General features: G+C 44.6%; 1 protein-coding gene and 1 long non-coding RNA gene across 8 annotated transcripts in view; one reads left to right on the forward strand and one right to left on the reverse strand.

Moving 5' to 3' along the window:
- The window catches only part of LOC137546880 (cyclic AMP receptor-like protein A), an 836,868-nt gene that overhangs the window by 162,130 nt on the left and 656,359 nt on the right, over positions 1-18,379 (reverse strand). The gene's annotated exons all lie outside the window — the stretch shown is intronic.
- LOC137546882 (uncharacterized) overlaps positions 2,907-18,379 on the forward strand; it is a 68,418-nt gene continuing 52,945 nt past the window's right edge. Inside the window, exon 1 of the long non-coding RNA XR_011026394.1 lies at positions 2,907-2,986. This is a non-coding gene — a long non-coding RNA (uncharacterized lncRNA). The remainder of the gene's footprint in view (positions 2,987-18,379) is intronic.

An 18,379-nucleotide genomic window follows, 5' to 3' on the forward strand; every position in this document is an offset into this window, starting at 1 on the left:
AGCTGACTGGCGAGTCGACAGCCAGTGCATGTGTAGCTGTGCGCGTCCTCGATCACGCTCCCATTGTGAAGCATTCTGCGCATGCACAATAGAGATTTTTTCATACGGTGCATGTGCAGAGCGCTCCTATTCAAGGGAGCGCGATCAGGAGTCACGTGGACCAGTGCCATGCATTCAAATGACAGAGGGTCGCTGTGGGGGACTGGAGGATTTTTTTTTTATATTCAACAGTTTAGGTTCAGGTTGTCTCTGACACAGGAGACCTGGGTTCAATTCTTGGCTCTTCCTATTCAGTAAGGCAGCACCTATTAATTCCCTAACACTGCTACTGCCTATTGAACACGCCCTAGTGCAAGCGCTTTAAGTCAGCTAGGAGAAAAGCACAATATAAATGTTATGCGTCTTGTCTCTTGTCTTGTCTCCTAAATTGTGATTGGTATCAAGTCCTGCAAGATGACAAATAAATGGTAGTCCCTGATCTGTTTGCTAAATTGGATGCCTGTCACATTGGCCTCAATTCTAGTAGCTATGCGAGGTAAATATTTTTTGTAGGTAAAATACCTCATGAGGTATTTACCTTTTTTTCCCTTTTTTTTTAGCAATTCTGCAATTTTTTCTCCATTTCCTAACATGAGGTAAAACGTGCGGTAAAACAAGAGGTAAATGCATAAAGTGAGGTAAGGCATGAGGTATTTTGGCTGTAAGCATGCAGTAGTTTTTAATTGTCTTCCATAAGTTTTGGAACATGTTTTTTGAGAGGGGGGGGGGGGGGGGGGAGAGGGTGTATTTGATTTGGTAGCAACCTATGAAAAGTATATTTATAGACATCCCTTATAAAAAAAATTCCAGTAAATATTTGGAGTTTTATTTCTACTATTCTTTTCTATTACACAGCCTGAATAGGAACAACACTAAACAGCAATAGGAGCTCCACTAAAAACTGCAAAATGCATACAAATTGACTTTACCTCAAGGTACAGGCAAGTCTTAAACTGATTGGTAAATTATGTTCTAACATGCCCCTTAATTTCCATGAGAATAGTTATTTTCGGTAAATTACTTCATGAATTTACCCCATGAGGCAAAAACATGACTAAAACCTACCATAATTGCTACCGGTAAATGTCATTATCTCACATGAGGTAATTTGTTTGATAACCCTACCAGAATTGAGTACCAAGTATGTCTGACATAACTGTTATAAAGAACATGATATTTGGGTGCCCCTTGAATAACTGCAGTGCGTAATATGTGCAGCGTGTAGTGTAGCACTCACTCATCTGAAGGATATACATATTTATATTCATATGTAGCATGACTATAGGTATCTCTTATTCCACAAAACCTGAACTTTCTTTCAAGACATACAGTGCTGCCCATAATTATTCATACCCATGGCAAATTTTGACTTAAAGTTACTTTTATTCAACCAGCAAGTAATTTTTTTACGGGAAATTACGCTCCTTCATGACCACCTTCAATGAGTTCTCATCCACCCCCAACCACCTCTCGGTGGGAGTCCCCCAAGGCTCGGTCCTTGGCCCCCTACTGTTCATCCTATACACATCCTCCATTGGCAAGGTTATCTCCTCCATGGGTTTTAACTATCATCTGTATGCAGATGATACCCAGATCTACCTTCACACCCCTGACATATCCACCACTACCATGGACAAGGTCTCCTCCTGCCTATCAGCCATCTCCTCCTGGATGTCCGCTAGGTTCCTGAAACTAAATCTAGACAAAACGGAATTTATGATCTTCCCACCCAGGCCATCCATGAACCTCCCAGATGTGCATGTCACTGTTAACCACACTACCATTCGCCCTACCTCTCAAGCCCGCTGTATGGTTGTCACCCTGGGCTCCGCACTCTCCTTTACTCCCCACATCCAAACCTCACAAAGTCCTGCAACTTCCACCTTCATAACATCTGTAAGATTCACCCTTTCCTGACCTCTGCCACCACCACACTCCTCATCCATGCCCTCATAATTTCCCGCCTTGACTACTGCAATGCCCTTCTGCCTGGTCTCCCTATGACCAGAATAGCTACACTGCAGTCCATCATGAATGTGGCAGCCAGAATTATCCACTGCTCCCATCGCTCCACCATGGCGGATCCCCTCCTTGGACCCCTCCACTGGCTTCCAAGCCAGTCCAGAATCAGATTCAAGATACTGTGTCTGACCTACAAATCTGTCCACAAAACCTGTCCAACCTACATTTCCGATCTTACTCAGAGGTACACACCTAGTCGCTCATTCCGCTCTTCCAATGAACTTCGCCTGACCGCCCCCCCCCCCCCCCCGCATCACCCAGTCCCATGCACGCCTCCAGGACTTCTCAAGAGCTGCTCCAACAATATGGAACTCCCTACCTCCACCCATTAGGGCAGCCCCCTCCTTCAACATCTTCAAGAAGCCCCTCAAAACTCACCTTTTCACTCTGGCCTACTACCCCTCACAGGTGCTCTAAACCCACAGCTGAACTCTGGTCCCCTACCTTTCGTGTCCTTACCTCTCCCTCTAGATTGTAAGCCTTTGGGCAGAGTCCTCCTCCTTTTGTGTCCTACCTGATCTTGCACCTCCATTACTGTGAACCCATGCTATGCATCTGAGTGTACCTTACTTGCCTAATCTCCATGCTCCCATCCAGTGAATGACCAAGCATTAACTTGTACTCCTACTGTCAGAGCCAGCGCTACCATTCAGGCAGGTTAGGCATTTGCCCTAGGGCCCCCACCACTTCAAAGGCCCCCTGCTGACAGAGTTGTTTTCCCCACTGCTGTTTATTTGTTTCTACTAAAGAGGCTTGAAAGTTCAAGCCAAGTGTATGCAGGCTGCCCCGCCTACCATCACACTTCAGGAAGTTCCACCAGGCATTCAGTGGCTGCTGATCTGTAAGGTATAGTGATAGTGTCGGTGTGTACAAGCAGGGGGGCAGACTGTGAAGCAGAAGCAGCCCAGAGCATGAACACATCTCAGTGAGTATGTGTTACTTACTGCACTGGGATAGGGGGGTTGAGGGAGGGAGACATGCTGTGTCTCTGTGTGTGCTGACAAGGCTGGAAGCAGCCAGGAACATGACACATCACGGTGAGTCGAACTCACTGTGCATTGCATCTTATCTTTCAGCCTGCAGATGTCCCCTGATCTCCTGGGAGAGGGGGCTGAGGGATAGAGACATGCTGTGACTGTGTGCAAGAAAAGGTGAATGGCTAGCTGGATGTCTGGAATACCTCCTGAACCTTTCAAAAAAATTCCCTGAAATTGCTGAAGCAGCTGGCAAGCTGGTAACTGTACAGAGGCTTGCCTCCTGCAGGGTCTGTGGGAAAAACTCAGCTCTTTCACTATTGTAAAGACTGATGTGGACAGCTACATAAGGGGCTCGATTCACAAAGCAGTGCTAACTCAGTTAGAGACTTTAGGCGTGATAACCATTGCACCACGCTGGTGAAAAGCCAGTTTAGGCGTGATAAGTTTAGGCGTGATAAGTTAAGGCATGATAAGTTTAGGCATGATAAGTTTAGGCATAAGTTTAGATCGCACACAAAGTCCCGCACGCAAAGCAGCGCCAATAAACTCTATGCGAAGTGCACCAGACTTTGCTAGCGTAAAACTTTTGATCAGCTGTGCACTGCGGTGCTAACCCTTATCATGCCTAAACTTATCACATCTAAACTTATCATGCCTAAACTGAGTTTAGGCGTGATAAAGGGCTTTTCACCAGCTAACTGTTAGCACCGCTTTGTGAATCAGGCCCAAGGTATTTCATAGGTTGAAATGTTTTTGACAGTCCCTAGACTCCAGGAGGGCTGCTTTCTGACTTGAGTGAGAGACTGGCAGAGACAGGAGACACATTACAGGCAACTAGCCTCTGTGTGATGTTGGATTGCAATACAGATATGCTCTCTGCTCTATGGCCCAGACAATGCACACCAAAAACCTGTAGCAGATCTGCAAAATGCTAGAGGTTTTTGAAGCAGATTTTAGAGCAATTCTAGGCATGTTTAGAGGGGTTTTCTAAACATGCCTAGCGTTTTTTGGAGCGTTTTTGGGTAGCAGATTTCATATATTGTTCCAGTAAAGCTGTTACTGAACAGCTTCTGTAACAAAACCGCCTGGAAAACCGCTCTGATCTAGCGTTTTTCAGAGCAGTTTTCCACTTTCCTATACTTTATATTGAGGCAGAAATGCCTCAGAAATCTCAAAAATGCTGCAGCCCCTGAGTTTGCATTTGTGGAAAAAACGAGCCGCTCTGGTGTGCACCATCCCATTCACTTTCATTAGCCAAGCGGTTTCCCCCCTGCAAGCGTTTTAAAAAACGCTCCAGAACCGCTCTGGTGTGCACCAGCCCTATCTCAAGCTCTCCACTCCACATCTCTCCCTCATTCACCCTTGTTTTCCCCCTTTGTCTAGTGCTGGGGGAAGGGGAGCGATCTCCCCCCAGGCCGCCTTTTATTCAGTGATTTAGGGCCGGTCCAGTGCCTGGTGTATTCAGGTTTGTTGTTGTAAGGCAATGTGAAACACTTAGCTAACAGATAAAATTGCAATTCCAGGGCAGGCAAGCTGGTAAATATACACAGCATGATGCAGAGCTTGCCTGGAGGGTCTGTGGGAAAATATCTGTCTGGTCTCTTCCCATTGTTATAATGACTGCATTTGTGGATAAGGTGTTAAACAAGTTGAAAAGTTTTTGACAGTCCCTAGACTCCAGGAGGGCTGCTTTCTGACTTGTGTGAGAAACTGGCAGGGACAGGAGCCCTATTACAGGCAAATAGCCTCTGTGTGATGTGGGACTGCAATACAGATAAGCTCTCTGCTCCATCTCAGGCTATTCTCAATTTCTCTCCACTCCTTCTTCTCTCTCTGGGCTAGTGCATGCCAAAATCACAATAGCAATCGCTAGCAATTTGTGAGTGCGATTTTGTGATGCGATTCTTTTTTCAGAGCGATTTTTGAATGAATCGCTCAAAAACATGCTATATGCTGTGTGTTTGTAATTTTGAAAAAAACACAATGCCTGCTGTGAGAACACCGTCATAGGGTAACATTAGCCAAGCGCTTTTCAAATCACTGTCGATTTGAAAAATGCTCAGAAGCCCTCTTGGTGTGCACCAGCCCTCCCTCATTCACCCTTGTTTTCCTCTTCCCCTAGTGTTGGGTGTCTTCTTGTCATACAGGAAAGCTAAATAAAAGTGCAATCCTGGTGAGGCAAATTATTATTATTAGTGGTCAGGAGGAAACTGTGGGGGAAGGAGGGCCCCACAGATTAAGTTTGCCCTGGGGCCCCAGGGCCCCTTAAACCGGCCCTGCCTACGGTGCTGCCTAATCTGGTCTTTCTTGCATTCCTGTATTGTAATTTGCTGTATGTCATCCCTAAATATTGTCTGTAACCTAAACTAATGTCCAGCGCTGTGTAATATATTGGCGCTTTATAAATACAATAAAGAAATAATAAATGAATAAATAGGTGTCTCCCAAAAGATGTACAAGAGGAAATACAGGTAAATAAAACATTTTTCAGCTTTTATTTACATTTTGAACAAAAAGTGTCCAGTCCAAAATTATTCATACCTTTCACAAGCTGTCACAGTCGGTGGGAAAATCCAGCTGTCATGGCTTGATAAAGGAGCGAGACTGAGGCTCCGAAACATCGCTTATATCTTTCCATCTATGATGACAGCGCATTAATAAAAGTAAAAGAGCATTGACGGTGCCGGCTTCACCTTCACAAGCTGTCACAGTCTGTGGAAAAATCCAAAGTTCTATACCATTCCAAATAGTCCAAGCTGCTCTAAAGCATCCTAATGCTGTTTTAATCAACTCAACAGGTGAAAAACAGCAGCTCTCTGCAGTTGGTTTGTGGACAGTCATGGCTAAGACAAAGAAGCTCAGTGAGGACCTGCGGCTATGCATTGTGGCTGCTCACAAAAAAAATTAATTGTTTGGCCTCAATGGTGTTTCCTTCATTTGGCGTTAAAAAGGAGAAGCCTTCAACCCAAAGAACACCATCCCCAATGTCAAATATGGTGGCGGGAACCTAATGTTTTGGAGGTGTTTTTCAGCCAATGGACCAGGGAACCTAATCACAGTAAACAGCACCATGAAAAAAGAGCAATACATGAGGATTCTCAATGACAACATCAGGAAGTCTGCAGAGAAATTGGGCCACCAGTGGACATTTCAGCATGACAATGACCCAAAACACACAGCAAAAGTGGTGCAGAAATGGTTAGACAACAACATTAACGTTTTGGAGTGGCCCAGTCAGAGTCCTGACTTGAATCCAATTCAGAATCTGTTGAGGGAGCTAAAGAACAGGGTGATGGCAAGAAGACCCTCCAACCTGAAAGATTTGGAGCTAATTGTTAAAGATGAATTGCCAAAAATACCTGTGGAGACATGCGAAAAGCTGGCCTGCAATTATAGGAAGCATTTTATTGCTGTAAAAGCCAATAAAGGCTTTTCTATTAAATTATTGGGAAGGGTATGAATAATTTTGGACTGGACACTTTTTGTTCAAATGTAAATAAAAGCTGAGAAATGTTTTTTTTTTCTACAAAAATGCCTCTTGTACATCGTCTTATTATCTTTTGGGAAACACCTGTCATTTCCCATCAAAAAATTACTTGCTGGTTGAATAAAAGTAACTTAAAGAGAATCTGTATTGTTAAAATCGCACAAAAGTAAACATACCAGTGCGTTAGGGGACATCTTCTATTACCCTCTGTCACAATTTCGCCGCTCCCCGCCGCATTAAAAGTGGTTAAAAAACAGTTTTAAAAAGTTTGTTTATAAACAAACAAAATGGCCACCAAAACAGGAAGTAGGATGATGTACAGTATGTCCACACATAGAAAATACATCCATACACAAGCAGGCTGTATACACCCTTCCTTTTGAATCTCAAGAGATCATTTGTGTGTTTCTTTACCCCTGCATCTCTCATGCACTGACGTTTCAGGCTGCTCTTTTCTTCCTGCAAACAGCTTTGCCCTTGTCTGAATTTCCTCAGTATGTGAAAGCCCAGCCAGCTCAGATGACGATTTGTCCAGCTTGTAAAAGATAAGAGAGAAGCTGCCCTAATCTAAATAATACACAGGCAGTGTGCATAGAGGGGCCTGGAAGGGGGAGTTCATAGCAGAACCACAACACTGAAGAACTTGGCAGCCTTCCAGACACAGGCCGACAAGTCTGACAGGGGAAAGATACATTGATTTATTACAGAGACTGTGATAGCAGAAAGTGCTGCAGTAAGCCAGAACACATTAGAATAGCTTTTGGAACTTGTAGGATGATAAAAAACAGGATGCAATTTTTGTTACGGAGTCTCTTTAAAGTCAAAATTTGCCAGCGGTATGAATAATTATGGGCAGCCCTCTAGCAAATTAATCTTTTCTGTCACCTGCAGTGCTTTACAAACAGTTCATTTCTTTCTACCATTATATGGGTTTAAGTAATCTAATACAACTTTACTATCGAATATCTCATTACAGTAAGTCCACAAAGCAAATCTATTCTTATTTGATGCTTTTCTGTCCTCAGGCTTCCAGAAACAGATGCAGCCAGTCGCCCGTCCTTGTCTGGGCTATGTATTTATGTAGTTCAAGTCACTGACACAAAGCAGACTTTGCACAGAACACCTGTAAAGTAATCTCAAGTCATTTGTTCATTTTCCTGCTATTCCCATTTGGGAAATGATTGGGTCTATGGCTCATTAAGAGCTGTATTAAGTTCTCTTGATAATGTCAGCCAATAACTCAAGACTTTAAGGCCCATCTCTAAAGACCTTTACAGGCTGGTTATGTTCAAGCACACGTGGCTTAGCTCTTTATGAAGAAGTGTATGACTGTGTAGACACATATAATTACACCTTGATAAGCAGAACCTAGACTCAACAAAGAATAAAGAGGGATAAACTGCTTTTAATGCACATATGGTATGTAGTAAAGCAGATGTGTTTCTTTATGCAACAACTTGTATTAGGGGTAATCACTGGTTTTCCTAGCAACAAGCTCTTTGCCATAATATATGACCTGTAGTCAAGAGACGAGCACCTCATCTGGGAAACCAGAGTGGTTTTGCAGAGGCAAGCAGTATGGTAAAGTAACCCATGAAGGCTGAAAGTAGAGATCACTGGCATTTTGCAATCTAAATATTGTATATGCGTGACTATCAAGTTTTTTTCTTCATAAAGAAAAAGAAAGCCCTCAGATTTCATAAATACAGTGTTAGCACATCAAACAGTCTTGACAGAAAGGGTTGATATGGAAAGCATATTGTTACTGTGTTGAGGACTGAGAACAGGAATTACACTACAAATGTTGATAATTAAGAATTTTACATCAAAATAGGTGCAACATAAACTATACTAAAAGTGAGGCAGCTGCCCAAAGCTTTCAGTCAAAATCCTTACAGCATTCAACAAACAAAAACTGATTGGTTATATCTGGGAAAATGCACATTTGCTTCAGTTTTTCGTGCACCTGTCTTGATAAATCAGGACCTAGATGTTTCTTTATACATAATATATTCTGAAATGCAGAGACCATGGAGATGTAGCTTGCCCTTATTCCGTACCTTACAGTCTGACTGCAGCTCATACTATGCATTATAATGGTCAGTATGCCCTGTCTTATAATAACTGTCACCCAATCTGTAAGCACATACTGACTCTTAAAGGACTTGCAATGTATATAGAAGAAGCAGTAGAAGTAGACACAAATATTTTTCTCTGAATTAAAATTCATATTCTATTCATATTCATTGTGCTGTGTTAATGACAATTATTAATTATAATACACTTTTTGTTTTAATGTTAAATAGCAAGTCTTCTTCTCTGGCAATTAAAACCTCTCAATATTGGTAACCACCACCAAATCCAGATGTGGAAAAAAAAATCACCCTTTGTGCTGGACCGAATGTTATAATGGTCAGTATACTCAGTAAGGAGAATTATCTGGGCTCCTCTAGTCTTCCTTGTTCCAAATGGTATAGCTCTACAATTCCATCACTGTACTTTTCATACTTATTATTGGTGTTACACTTTTTAGGTCACCTTATTAGTGTTACAGTTACTCCATTATAAGAAGCAGGTTACCTCAAAGAAACATCTAGTGCAATTTGTTTAAAATCAAAACATTTTATCAAGATATTACACTTAGACATGGAGGTACAAACCCGTTTAGTTTGGTATACGCCCCCCACCCCATCACCACCTGTTTGGTCTCCCGGACCGACTGCAATGTAATAGAGGAATGGGACTCTTCCATTATTCATTTATTGCATAGTTCAGCCTCAGATTGATATTTTATCACATTCTATAACAAAGTATACAAAGAAATGCAAGATACAAACTAAAGATTTAGCTATATATATGCCTGTCTCTGTATTTTATTTTTTTGGGGAAAAAAGTCATTTTCAAATCGTCCTCCTGTACTTACTTGACAGCAGACTAAGTAGGGATGGCTTTCTCCATATCATGCTGGTCTTCAGTGGCGTAGCTAAGGAGCTATGGGCCCTGGTGCAAGTTTTATATCCCCCCAAGCACCCTATTTATAACAATTAATACGGCGTTCCAAAGCCTGCCAAGGACAACCACATTTGCAGAGCTGCAAGAAGGTAGTGGGAAACAGCTTGTTAATGATTATTTTCATTTAAAGCATTTATGCTAGGGATCATTACAAGCACAGGACCAATAAAGAGCTAATACTGCAGTTGAGGGTGGGCCCTATGGGGCACCTTTGGCCCAAGGGCCCCGGTGTGGTCGAGACCTCTGTAACCCCTATTGCTATGCCACTGCTGGTCCTTAAAAGATGTTCTAAAATCATTTATCACATTACCAAGAAAAAAAGCTTTGGAAACTTAGCAGAATACAGGGTATTTGAGCTAAATCTGTGATTGTACATTAGAGAAATTTTGTTGCTTTTGGTTAACTTTCTGTCTCATAATCCTTTTGAGTACATTGTGGCAGGATTCTTCTTAAGGTACCCATACATCAAGCGATGATGGGCAGATTCGACCAAGAGACAAATCTCTTAATCGAATCTGATAAGAGTGAGATCTGCCAGCTGGCAGCTGCCCATACACCGCAGGCCGATTCCCGATCACTTTCATGCTGAAATTGATCTGGAATCAGCCTTGTGACACCGCATCCGACTGCCTCGCCCTCCCGACAGTTTCCCCCTATTAAGTGTGCCCCGAGCATGTTATACATGACCTTATCTCACATAAGAATAATGCAGCAGAAATGTTGTTTCAGGAATTTTAAAACTATTTCATAAACGGGGAACAGCAGCATTTAATAGCTGATATAACTAGGTAGCACTAAGCAAGTCAGTCAAAAGGTGACAATCTCCGCTCACATTGATTTCAATCTGCCATAAACATGCCAATGGGGTATTTTACAAATACTTTAATGTCATTCCACTAAATTGGGCAGTGGCAAAAAAAATAACATATTTAAATTATTCTACAATTTTTGTCAATCGGAAAGCAACCAGGAATAAGAAAAACAAATTCCCCAAGATGTCTCCTTTGCTTAGCAATCATAGAAGGTTCTTGGGAAACAAACCGGCTTTAGATTGATGAATTTGTGTCCTTGAATGACCGCATTCTGATAACTGAGACAGCTGCAAAAACTAGAGAAAGAGTAGGTCCTGACTGGAGAAATTGATTATCATTCTGAGTTTAGCTGCAGAAGGCAGGACAACCCACAAAGATTTTATAAAACCAAAATTGTTTTCAGCAATATTTATAAAGTTGCTTACAAGTAGAGCTAAAAAAGTTATTTTTAACAAAAGATGTAAAATTATCTCATAGGAGAAAACTTAGAAGAAAAAGTGAATTGAATAAGGACCCTTGTCTCCCAGAGTACACTAGGAGAAGATGGGCACATGGCTAGACTTCACATTACTGGGAGGGCGGGGCTACACACCGATAAAGACAGGGTCATAGCTAGAAGTGACTGGGCCCCATAGCAATTTTTTTTCATGGGACCCCCTCCCCATAGTAAATTACCTTCCCCCCCCCACCAAACCCCAGGCACACACACATAAAAGTAAATATAAAGTGAATATTATTGTGGCTAGTTACTTACCTGGGGATTCTTCCTGCCCCCGAAGTCCTTCTGGTCCCTCACTGTCATACTGCACTGCTCTGTTCCCCAGCTGTCCCCCTCTAACTTCTGTATTAGCAGCCCCATGCATCCTCTATCCTGCTCCCTCTGCCAGGAGCATTCTAATAATGCGCAAGTAAAAATTGCTACTGCGCAGAATGCTTCAAGCAACAGAAGCGCAATCAAAGAGGTGTGCGGCCACGCAGCCAGCAACTGGTTGAGTCACCCAGCTTTGAGAGCGGGACAGCAGAGGAACGGAGCAGCGTGGAATGATGGTGAGGAAGCAGGAGGACTTCAGGGGCTGTAAGAAGTCCCAGGTAAGTAATCGGCTACATTAATATTCACTGAAAGTAATACTGAAGTGAATTTCAAATAAGAAAAACGATACTTGCCTATAGAGAGGGAAGGCTCTGGGGCCTATAGAGCCTTCCTACTCCTCTCACGGTCCCCTCATTGCAGTGCTGTCACCCCCCATTAGAAACCATGGAAGGCTTTGGGAGCCTGATTGCTCCCGAAGACAGGCAGCTACACACTGCACATGTGTGAGCGCGCTATCCTGCGCCTACACCCTCTCCCCCACACATACACAGTAAGTTACAAAACTACCCCCAACCACATACTCTGCAGCTGCTCTCAACTGCTGGCTGCTGTCCTCCAAGACACACCCTGCGCTCTCACCATGGCCCACACACGTTGCACTCAGTGTCGCCCACATCACACCCACATGTCACCACTCAACCCTGCAGTTCCGGGCACCACAGAGTGTCAGTGTTACCATAGCAACGGGACACAGAAGTCGGCTGGCTGCATGTAGTGCAGTGGTCCGGCTTCTGTGTTCTGTTGCCATGGCAACACTGATGCTTGGCGGTGACCGGAACTGCAGGGGTGAGCGGCGTCAGTGTGTGTGGCCGTGATGCACACTCCAGGTGGCATTGTTGAGGCCTTGGGGGAGATTTTATTGGGGGGCTCGGCAGTTTCTTTGAGGAAAAAAAAACCCACCAGGATAGGGTCCCTGTTTGTACATTTGAGCACTTAGCCAGCAATCTGCCAGGCAGATCGAGTTGGCCAATTGCTGGTTGAGAGTATGTTATCTCCACTTAAACCATCACCACAACACGCTCCATCATCCCTCCATCCCCCACACGACTAGCAATGCGACTGTATCGCCGTTCTAGGTCGCCGCAGGGATCAAGTAACGATCCCTTGTTGGCAAGTTTCCTTGTAAGAGCTTACCTGCTGCTGACAGTGGGTGGGGTGGGTGTTGGCGCTACAGTCAAGGCTACAGCCCCCTGGTGCTGCAGTGACACTGGTGGGTGGGTGATGGCACAGTGTGCTGCTGTCCATGGCACTGAGGTCCGATTTTTCTCTGCTGTGGACTCCCCTCTCCAGAGTCCAGCTTGCCACAGATGAGGAATGAGCAGGCTGAGGCTTGCAGGCTGGCAGCAGCAGCAGAGCTTTAATGTTCTGCTGCTGCTCACTAAGTCCCTGCAGCTCATTTTTCACATGAGCTTTCCTTCACAGTTCACAGAGTATGCCCCACCCCACCGCTCCCTCTTCCGGTGCTGTGACCGGGCAGACATGCGGGAAGGGGGTGGTGCTACACCCACAGTACCGAGGGAGGGGCAGGGCTATGTACAGGATAGACGGGGCTGTGTGGTAGGGGTTGAGCCTCCGGAAGCGATGGGAGAAGGGATGGAGCCAGAATCACCACTGCTCTTCTGTGTTCCGGGCCAGGCTGGAACTATAAAGTCAGTATTGGGGGAATGTGCAGAGAGGTGGCTGGTGGAAAAATAGTCCCATTTCACCTGCCAGCCTCTCTGCAATTAGTGAGGTGGGGTGGGGCATGTCTTTCACTTGTAGTGCTGTGTGGGGCAGTCTGTTATTTTAGTGCTGTGCCTGTGTGCGAAAGTGTGTCACTTTTAGAGCTTTGTCTATGTGGGGGAGTCTGTTACTTGTAGTGTTGTCTGTGTGGATGAGTCTGTCACTTTTGGTGCTTTAGTAGCTGCATTTGTCCTTTCGGCACCTCACGATCAGTGCATTTGTCACTTGGGGCATTCATGATTGCTGCATTTGTCAATTGGGCACCTCACAATTTTTCCTTTAAATATAACTCAGGGCTCACTTTAAAGCAGAATGCCTTTGGAAAGGACCTCTTTACCCCTTCCTCCATTCCTCAAAAAAAAATAAAAAAAAATAGTGTAGGCTCACAGAGCAGAGGCAGAGGCCTCTTGAATTGGTTTTCAAAACAAAAATACCCAAGCCTGCAAGCAGATGGTCCTTAAATTGCTGTATGTAACAAAAAATGCATAAAACCAGAGACGCATGACTGGATCTTTACCAAAAATTAGGTATGCCCCAGAGTAGAGGCAAAAGGTAGCTGGGGGATTCCTTGTAGTTGTAAAAGTAAATAAGGTAGGCCACAGGGTAGAGACATAAGGCAGCTTGAGGGGTTCTCTTAGTTGTAACAATAAATTAGGTAGGCCACAGGGTAGAGGCAGGAAACAGTTGTAGGGATCCTTGTAGTTGTAAGAGTAAATAAGGTAGGCCGCAGAGTTTTGTGTCATGCGTACTGCAAAATGATTACAGAATTAGAAATTATGGAAACTATTGCACACAGCTGGTTAAGTAAAGATAGGCATAGATGTATCAACTACAGCTCAATTTGCCAAGCCAATGTATCACTCTCCGACTGGAAATAGATTGGATAGTGATCAATTCCTACACAACACTGCATGCTTAACTTTGTCAGATTTCAGCAGGACTCTATTAAGCATGATTATTATTATTATTGATTTATAAACCGCCAACATATTCTGTGGCACTGCATGATATAAGCATTGTACCTATCAATGGACAACTAACCTTTGCTGCCAATGGACAACTAACCCTTGTACAAACAACCTAAAATCGATCAAAAGTGAATGTTGGGGGCAACAGTATGCCAGATTTGATAAAAGCAATGAAATCAGCAAAAATTGGTACATATGGAGGGGTCGAGTGGGGCGTGGACGTGGATGGACGACGTCCACCCTAGCATGTGTGGAGGGAGAGAGCGCAGAGAAGAGGGATCGGTACGAACAGCAGGGAAGGGGGGACGTTCCCCCCCCCCTCCCTCACCTTGGGGCTCCCCCTTCCTCACTCTCTCCCCCCAGAACTAAAATTTGCGGGGGCTGGCAGCGGGCGGGAGTCGGAATTTACCTCCATCTCGTTCCAGCGCTGGGTAAGTAGTAATGTCCGGTTCATTTGAGCCGGTTCTTTCCTGTGAGTTGAGTGATCCGGCTCATCACACTGAACCTAATCAGTTCAGTGGATGAGACAGGAACTGCAGCTGCACACAGTGTTCAGCTCCAGTTCCTGTCTCATCCACTTAACTGATTCGGTTCAGTGTGATGAGCCGGATCACTCAACTCACAGAAAAGAACCGGCTCAAATGAACCGGACATCGCTACTTACTCAGCGCTTGGAAGGAGGTAAGTTCTGCTCCTGTATATTTTTATATATCTGCGCCAGAGATATAATAAGTCCCGTTAGCAGCCAAGAGGTTAAAAAGTCCTCAGAAAGACTCCTACTGGTAAACTGTTCAATACACCTCAGCGCTACAGGACATTCTTCTCCATTATTGCCATCACCAAAGACCCATCAAAGTGCAGGCTTACCGGATCTAAGTCAGACTCAAATTATAAGGTCTCAAACGCTCAGTCAGAAAACCTCTGCGATCACCACCGCATCCAGACCTTATAATTTGGGTCTGACTTAGATCCGGTAAGCCTGCACTTTGATGGGTGTTTGGTGATGGCAATAATGGAGAAGTCCTGCTCCTGCCAGCCACCTGCAAACTTTAGTTCTGGAGGGGGAGAGGGAGGAAGGGGGAGCCCTGAGGGGGGGGGGGGGAGGAGACATTCCCCGCTGTGCCCACCAATCCCTCTTCTCTGCGCTGCCTCCCCTCCTTGTGGGGACATCTGGCTACTTATTCTGGGGGCACCTATAGACCTGGCTACATATACTGGGGACACCAATACACCTAGCTACATATACTGAGCACACCTATACACCTGGCTACCTATTCTAGGGACAACTATACTCATAGCTACTTATACTGTGGACACCTATAGACCTGGCTACGGCTACCTATATGCTGGGGGTAGCTATTTTGGGAGAACTGCTGTCAGAGTATCTGTATTTTTGAGGAATCACTAGTTTACAGATTAAGTGTATATTGGGGAACAGCTCTCAGATTATGTGTATGTTAGGGGAACGGCTGCTGCCACATTACGTGTATTTTTGGGAACTGCTGTCAGATTGTGTATGTTTGGCGGACCACAGCTGCCAGATTACATGTATTGTGGGTGATCCGTTGCCAGGTTTCGCGTATTTTGGGGAACTGCTTCCAGATTGTGTGTATGTTGGGGGAACTGCTGCTGCCAGATTGTCTATTTTGGGGCAACCACTGCCATATTATCTGTATTTTGGAGAAACTTCTGCCAGATTACTGTCTTTTTTGGTGAAATGCTGTCCGATTACATCTAATTTTGGGGGATACACTACGGCAGAGCTCAAACTTCTCCGGCAGACCTTTTACAACACTGTTAAGGTCATGTATATCTGGCCCCACCCATGTCCACGCCCACAATATGCTTGCCCACACCTGTTTTTGGTGCGCACAGGGGTTTTTCGTGTGAGTCCACTCACCTCTTTTCCCAGGACTAGACCCCTGTACATATGTATCCAGGGCCTGCCACCCTACTAACACACGTTCTGACGAAACTCAGAAGGAGCCAAGTCCCTCTCCTCACAGGATCAGGCAGCAGTGAAAGGGTTAATATTCACAACTTAATACTGTTTTCTGCAATCAATCAGACACACAGCAACATGCAGCAGCACTACACCTCACTGCACTAAGATCAGAATCTAGTATGGATGCAAATGCGGCCCATAGCTCCTTTTTAAACTGTTGGGTAAAGACCAGGTGATCTGCAAGTGTCCACCTGGTTGCCGGAGACCAGCAGGATGGTGAAGAGTCTTCCATGTTTTTCTTTGGCCCTCATTGGTAGACAGGGGTAGAATGGCAGAACCAGGGAAGCCCATCCTCTTCATGAAACACACATAACCAAACATCAGCAATCTTTGGCTTTGTTCAGTTCGGCTCGAAGGACTGTTGATCTGGTAGAACTTGTAAAAAAAAAAAAACAGAAAACCAAGCCTAACAGTGTTGTTTCAGAAATGTACAAATCTAATATGCATACCTTGAGAACCACTGGTAAAAAGTACAATCATTTTACAAAGCATGCTGAGCATGCAAAGCATGCTGAGCTTTTCAGTAAGTAAGCCAAACATCCTTTGTAGCACTGAAGTACACAGACAGATAGAGGTCTGCTATTTTTATATAATCTGATCTCACAGCTAAATATGTTAGGCCAGCCTTTCTCAACCTTTTTTGACCTGAGGAACCCTTCGTAAAATTTTCAAATCTCGGGGAACCGTTGATGCGCGCATGTGTGTATATATACTGTATATGTATATATTATACACACACACACACACACACACACACACACACACACACACACACACACACACACACACACACACACACACACACATTTCCCTATATTAAAATTGAACCCTTGACCTCTCTATAGTATGGCACCTGTGCCTGCCCTCTTTATTAGTGTGGCACGCTATGTCCCCTTAACAGGCTTGGCCTCCTTTATCCCACTTGTTAGCTCCCATGTGCCCTTAACAAGTGTGGCCCCCATTTCTGTAGCTGCTTGGTCCCCTGTTTGTTTGGCTGCGATGTCTCCCTTGTTTGTGTGACTGCTTTGTCCCCCCTTTCTGTGGCTGCTTTGTCTGTGTGCTGATTTGTCCCCCATTGCTGTGGCTGCTTTGTCTGTCTGTGTGCTGATTTGTCCCCCATTGCTGTGGCTGCTTTGTCTGTTTGTGTGCTGATTTGTCCCCCCTTTCTGTGGCTGCTTTGTCTGTCTCTGTGCTGATTTGTCCCCCATTGCTGTGGCTGCTTTGTCTGTCTGTGTGCTGATTTGTCCCCCATTGCTGTGACTGCTTTGTCTGTTTGTGTGCTGATTTGTCCCCCATTGCTGTGGCTGCTTTGTCTGTCTGTGTGCTGATTTGTCCCACATTGCTGTGGCTGCTTTGTCTGTCTGTGTGCTGATTTGTCCCCCATTGCTGTGGCTGCTTTGTCTGTTTGTGTGCTGATTTGTCCCCCATTGCTGTGGCTGCTTTCTCCCCCCTTTCTTTTGCTGCTTTGTCTGTTAGTGTGCTGCTTTTTCCCCCATTGTTGTGGCTGCTTTGTCCCACCTTTCTGTTGCTTTGTCCCCCCTTTCTGTTGCTGCTTTGTCTGTTTGTGTGCTGCTTTCTCCCCCGTTTTTGTGGCTGTTTTGTCCCCCCTCTCTGTCGCTGCTTTGCCGTTTGTGTGCTGCTTAGTGCTCAGGGAAAAACCTTCCCCCATACTTACCATCTGACGTCCTTTCCTCCTCCTTGAAGCTGGGATTCTTCTTAAACTTCCGCGCGTGCCGAAACTATAGAGCTGGCTTCGGGTGATGCGGCTTCTTTACAGATCCATCCGCCACATCACTCGCACCAGCATGAAGGAATCCTTCTGCTGCTGCTGCTGCAAACAGGCAGAAGCGGGACTATATTGTCCCGCAGGAGTGTCAAATTGACACGGAACCCCTGAAGGGTTCTCGCGGAACCCTGCCGCGGAACCCCGGTTGAGAATAGCTGTGTTAGGCTATGAAACGTTACAAAAATCAAATGTAGCTCCACCCGCCGGCTGCAAAGAAAAAACATCAATTTATTCTGAAGAACATACAATTATTATGAATTATTTATGAAGAACAAGTTTTTTTGTTTTACACTGAACACACTGTAAATACTTAAAAATAATTTTATATATATATATATATATATATATATATATATATATATATATATATATATAATTGATTTATAAAGCGACAACATATTCCGTGGCACTGTACAAAGTAAAGGTAGCCATACACTGGTCGATTTGCCATTAGATCGACCAGCTGACAGATCCCTATCTGATCGAATCTGATCAGAGAGGGATCGTATGGCTGCCTTTACTGTAAACAGATTGTGAATCGATTTCAGCCTGAAACCGATCACAATCTGTTGAGCTACTCCTGCCGCCTGTCCCCCCTTCCCCCCGTATACATTACCTGATGCTGGCTCCCGGGCATCTTCTCCGCGCTGCACGGCTCTGTTCCGGCTCCATCCCGGC

This window comes from Hyperolius riggenbachi, chromosome 2 (assembly GCF_040937935.1).
Source record: "Hyperolius riggenbachi isolate aHypRig1 chromosome 2, aHypRig1.pri, whole genome shotgun sequence".
NCBI classification, from domain to species: domain Eukaryota; kingdom Metazoa; phylum Chordata; class Amphibia; order Anura; family Hyperoliidae; genus Hyperolius; species Hyperolius riggenbachi.